The sequence below is a fragment of the Ahaetulla prasina genome, chromosome 4 (genome assembly GCF_028640845.1).
Source record: "Ahaetulla prasina isolate Xishuangbanna chromosome 4, ASM2864084v1, whole genome shotgun sequence".
Classification (NCBI taxonomy): domain Eukaryota; kingdom Metazoa; phylum Chordata; class Lepidosauria; order Squamata; family Colubridae; genus Ahaetulla; species Ahaetulla prasina.
The window spans coordinates 43,169,272-43,175,314 of NC_080542.1; positions in this window are offsets into that span (position 1 = coordinate 43,169,272).

A 6,043-nucleotide genomic window follows, 5' to 3' on the forward strand; every position below is an offset into this window, starting at 1 on the left:
AGTAGATCTATTGCAGGAAAGCCAAAACGGTTCATTATATTCTCAAAGAGGAGGGGGTGAAGGCTCCATTCTGCTTGGTCCACTGGAGATCTGTTGAGGTAATCAGCTTGAACATTGGCTGCTCCTGAAATGTGGGCAGCATTTCACACTGCCCTCACAGAGAGGACAAGTGACCCTCTGCCCACAGACCCAACTTTAGGGCCTCCTCCATGAGGGCTCGAGAGTGTATACCCCCTAGCCTCTTCACATGTGTTTTGGCTGATACATTATCCATCAAAACCAGCACATTGTGATCCTGAACTAAATCACTGGAGCGCAGAACAGTCAGGTGAATAGCTCGAAACTCTAACCAATTGATGTTCTGTCTCAGTTCCAGCTGAGACCACTGGCCTTGAGGCAAATGGGGACCGAGATGGGCTCCCCAGCCGGACAATTTTGCGTCGGTGGTGAGGACCAGTTGCTAGGACTCTCAGAACCTGCTGCCCTTGGATATTGCTGGGCTCATCCACCACGCTAGAGAGTTGATGACCGTCGATGACAAGGGAACTATGGTTGAAGAAATGCTCCTGTGGGTCCTTTGAAATGGGAGGAAGAACCATTGAAGCTCCCTGCTGTGAAGGCGAGACCAAGGGATGATGCCAAAGGAAGAAACCATCTTCCCCAGCAACCTGGACAACTCCAAGAGGGAAGAAGACCGCTCCCTCTGGCAATGGCCCGCCAACTCTACTAAATGACACTCAGGAGAAAGAAAGACTTCTGAAGTCATTGTATCCCAAATGTAGGAGACGGGTGGAAGAGGTCAAGTGACTCTTGTGCCAGTTAATCAAAAAACCGTAAACTTGTAAAATTTGAAGAGCAGTAGCTAAATCCCCCTGAGGTTACTCAGCTGATAGTGAGAGAATAAGGATGTCATTCAAATAAAAAAGAATACGGATAGGAAGAGAATGGATGTGCCCAATCAGGGCAGCCATGAACTTAGTAAAGACCCCAGGGGCAGAGGAAAGACCAAAGGGCAGAGCACGATATTGGTAATGCCTGCCAGCGTAATAAAAACAGAGGAATTTGTGATAGTTGGCCCGAATTGGGACATGGATATAGGTGTCCGTTAAATCAACAGAAGAAAGGAAATCCCCCTCACGGATACTTTCCAGAATAGTCTAGAGGGAGTGCATTTTGAACCGATGATAGACAATATACTGGTTCAAGGACTTAAGGTCTAAAATTAATGTCCTCCATCCCCCCAAGGCCTTCCACACCAAAAACAGTCAGGAATAGAACCCCCGTCTGTGCTGGTCTGGTGGAACCAGCTGAATGGCTCTAATATCCAAGAAGTGTTTAATAGCTGATTCCACCAGAACACGCTTGTCCCTATCTCAACAGAAAGGACATTGGATGAAAACCCTCGGTGGAACAGAGTGAAATTTGAGAGAGAGGCCACACAATCTACCTAACCCAAACATCCATGGAAGTGGAATCCCAATTACTGGTGAAAAAGGACAGCCTACCTCCAATGAGAGAATCAGGAGGGTTGTTATTTAAACTGTCGGAAGGGGTGACCCCTTCTGCCTGAAGGACTTTCTGGGTTGATACCTGGAACCCTGTCTGACCTGACTGTCCTGGTGATGACCTCCTCGCGATTGGAGGAAACGCTGAGGTCATTGAGACTGGAAGTCACCGTCTGAACTCCGAAAGGATTGAGAGTGAAAGGAACCTTGCTGCCGAGCCTCTGTCCGTCGATAGATAGATGGATGAAAAAATCTTATGGCCGTTCTTCATTTCAATCAGGATGGGGTCAAGAGAGGCCCCAATAATTTGTCACTGAGGTAGGGAGAAGATGCGAGACGCCACTTGTTCCTGGCATCTGCCTGCCAATGCTGAGCCAAAGAAGTCTTCTGGAGGTAACTGCAGAACCTATAGATTTGGAAGCAAATCTGGCAGCATTGAGAGTAGCGTCAGCTGAAAATTCAACTGCCCTGATTTTGTTAAGGTCCTGGTGTGATCTGGAATCTGAAGCAGGAATTCTCTCCTGCAACTGCTGAAGCCACAAAATGGAAGCCCTATTGAAAAAAGATGTGGCCGAAGCCACTTTTACAGACCAGGCAGCAGCTTGATGTCCCTTGATGACATTACACTCTGCACGTCGGTCCTCCAGACGTAAGGATTCCTCAGGTGGACCTATGAGGTTTGAAGAGATAGAAAGGGCCACTACAGGAGGATCAACAGTCGGAACCTGTAAAACATCAGAAAGATCTGGAGCAAGGTTATACAAGCGTTTATCTAGCCCATTGGGCAGGGGACCAGAACCAAGTGCAGTCCAGTGTCTCTGCACCACATCAGAAGTCTGGGAGCAGGAATCACCTCTATCTGCACAGATGGTTCTGCGAAAAGAGAATTAGCATGGTCCAAACCAGAAGGATTGGATTCAGAAGTAGAAATAGGATTGCCCAGCCTTGTATAACAGGGTTCAGAAAACCTGAGGCTTGAAAAGCCCAATAAAGGATGGCTGGTCCGGCTCAAGGCCCTCATCATCCAAAAATTCCGGATCTTGAGGCTGGCTGCCCGAACTAAGAGAATTGGCTCAGTCATGCTGTGCCACTGAATCCTCCGCTTCATGGGACCCCTGGGCGTGGTTGGGGCGGTTCACAGTAGGAGAAGCCTCCAGGGAGGATCTCTGCTGAAGACCCTGGGCAATGTTCTGGCGAATGGCCTCTGATATAAGCAAAGCTAGGTTAGGAGAAATCTGAGCTTCTGGAGGAGCAGCCAGACCTGAGTGAGGACTGGTGGAAGGAAGAGAGACCACAGGATCTCTGGTCTCTGGCACAATCACATTTGGAGAAGGAGGAGGTAGCTCTCTGGAAATGGGAGCAAATAGAAGAGCTGCATCTGCAGGAGGAGGAACATCCCTTGCAGAAGGAACATAGGGGATGAAAAAATCCTGAATATCCCTGAGCTACAGAAGGTAGGCCTGAAGGTGGTGGTGGTGGTGAAGGAGGAGGAGGAGGAGGAGGAGGAGGAGGAGGAGGAGGAGGAGGAGGAGGAGGAGGAGGAGGAGGAGGAGGAGGAGGAGGAGGAGAAATCACCCGGGGGGGGGTAGCCTCAACTCCAGTAGGGGAAATAGCCTTTTTGCTGGCCTCCTGCTGGGCCTTTTGAATGACCTTTTCAATTGCTTTGTGGTGCCTCTCTTCAACCTTAGAGGCCTTGGAGGTGGATGAGTGAGATTTGAAAGAGGATTTGTGTCTCCAGGGGTGAAATACTCCTGGATCGAATGGGATCGCGCGATCTGGTAGCGATGGTGGCTGCTGGTTCAGAGGACCGGTAGCAAAAATCCCTGGCCCCACCCCCCGCCTCTGCTGAGCCGCACCATCTGCAGAGGTTGTTTTTTTTTTTACTTTTAAAAGCCGGTTTTGCTTCAGCCAAAACCTGCCTTTAAAAGTAAAAAAAAGTCTTAGAGGTTTCCGCCCCTCAGCTGAGATCGGCAGCCTTTAAACTTAAAAATTAAAATTAAAATTAAAGGCTACTCTGGGGATCTCACCTGAGTTCCTCATCAGCAGAACCTTAAAAAACATGTTTTTTGTAGAAAACATGTAGAAAAACTCCTTTTAAAAGAGTCTAAGCCACTTACCTGATTACTGATCGACCACATGGCTTTTCTCACAGCCCGAAAGCTCCAGTTTCACTTTTAGCACCAGACAGAACTAATCTAAACTTAGCTAATCTATTTCACCACTGAGTGATCAATGCTGTCTGGCTGAGGAACTCTGGGAATTGAAGTCCACAATAAAATAAAATAAAATAAAATAAAATAAAATAAAATAAAATAAAATATTTGTGCAGCTTTCTGAGATTTGGTGTGTTTTTGTAGTGTTTCATTCTAACTACACAAACACAAAATCTCAGAAAGCTGTATGTGGTATTTTGTGTGTGTGTGTGTCAGTTGTCTGTGTGTAAAGTGTGAAAGTTGGTTTTTGAGCTTTTTGTGGCTGTGTGAAGTGTGAAGTGCAGCTGCTTCTACATTGTGTGTGAGTCAGTTGTGTTGTGTTGTGTTGTGTTGTGTTGCATGTGTGTAAAGTGTGAAAGTTGGTTTTTGAGCTTTCTGTGTCTGTGTGAAGTGTGAAGTGCAGTTGCTTTTATATTGTGTGTGAGTCAGTTGTGTTGTGTTGTGTGTGTGTAAAATGTGAAAGTTGGTTTTTGGTACCTCTTATTGTTTTTTTTATACTTTGTTTATTATTTTATTATTTATTATTATTGGCCACACCCACCCAGTCATCTGACCACCAAGCCACGCCCACCAATTAAGCCACGACCACAGAACCAATAGGGAAAATTTTTAGATTTCACCCCTGTGTGTCTCCTAGCTCGTTTGCTGGGAGGGGCAATCCCAGAAGTGCCCTCCCTAGGGTCCTCCTCAAAGGATCTTGTTCCCTTGGAGGCTGTAGAGTGGGAAGGCTGAGAAGGCTGTGCTTCCACCATCTTGGAACCGCTAACACGTGGCCACTAAAAAATGGCTCAGGGACCTCTGATGCAGAACTAGAACCCGCTACTCACTGTGCCCAGTGTTCTCTTGTCCTCTGATTCTGTCTCCAATAAGGCAGCTGTGGCAAAATTCGAGCCGCTGCTCGAATTGATGTCACCAGCTGCCGGCTGTAACATGACTTAAAAATGGCACAGAACTCTTTGTGCCAAATCACACCGCTGAGCCAAGGCCGTAAATGCGGCCTCCTTAACCCGTGGCCAATGGTCCTGCAACCGGGCTCTTGGGTCAGCACATCAGAGCGAGCTCATGAGCACTGCCCGAAGGATCTGTCAGCCAGCAGTCCAAAGCTGCAAAGTGGCTCCCAGAGGAGGGAAGGCAAAAGCCCTTTCTCGCTGGAAATCTTCTTGAGAAGGAAAAGAAAAAATGTTGAAGAAATAATCAGCAAAATCCAGAAGGTAGAGAAGACATGTCTGTCCAAGCCAGACCGAGTCAATAAACTGGAATCATGCAGGAAGAGGTGGAACTTTAAAATCAGCAGACTCGGTCCTATTGGCTGACAGATAGATTCTACCCATGCCTGATTGCCGTTCCCACCAAGCACCTTAATTACCTTACAGACCAAGCACCTTAATTACCTTACAGACGACCCCCATCCCGTTAAAGACCTTGGAGTTTTCATGTCAAATGATCTAAGTGCCAAAGCCCATGCAACTACATAGCAAAAAAACTCTAAGAGTTGTAAACCTAATCTTGCGTAGCTTCTTTTCCAAAAACACCACACTACTAACCAGAGCATATAAAACATTTGCTAGACCAATTCTAGAATACAGCTCGCCTGTTTGGAACTCTCACCACATCTCTGACATCAATACAATTGAACGTGTCCAGAAATATTTTACAAGAAGAGTTCTCCATTCCTCTGAAAACAATAAAATACCTTATCCCACCAGACTTGAAATCCTAGGCTTAGAAAACTTGGAACTCCGTCGCCTTCCACAAGACCTAAGTTTAACTCACAGAATCATCTATTGTTATGTCCTTCCTGTCAAAGACTACTTCAGCTTTAATTGCAATAATACTAGAGCAACTAATAGATTTAAACTTAATGTCAACCGCTTTAATCTAGATTGCAGAAAATATGACTTCTGTAACAGAATCATCAGTGCTTGGAATACTTTACCTGACTCTGTGGTCTCTTCTCATAATCCTAAAAGCTTTAACCAAAAACTTTCTGCTATTGACCTCACCACATTCCTAAGAGGACCATAAGGGGCGTGCATAAGCGCATAAACGTGCTTACCGTTCCTGTCCTATTGTTTTTCTTTTCTTCTTCCTATATATATATATATGCTTATACCTCCTATATTTACTCATATATGTGTTTATATACTATATAAACTTTTTATATGATACCTACATATATTGTTGTGACAAAATATAATAAATATATAAGCAGGTGAATATTAGATTCTAGGCTATATAGGGGCCAATTACAATACTTAGTACTAGAAATGGTACCCTTTCTGAAGTTACCTGGGTTAAGAGTTGGAATGTAAAAGCAGATAGAAT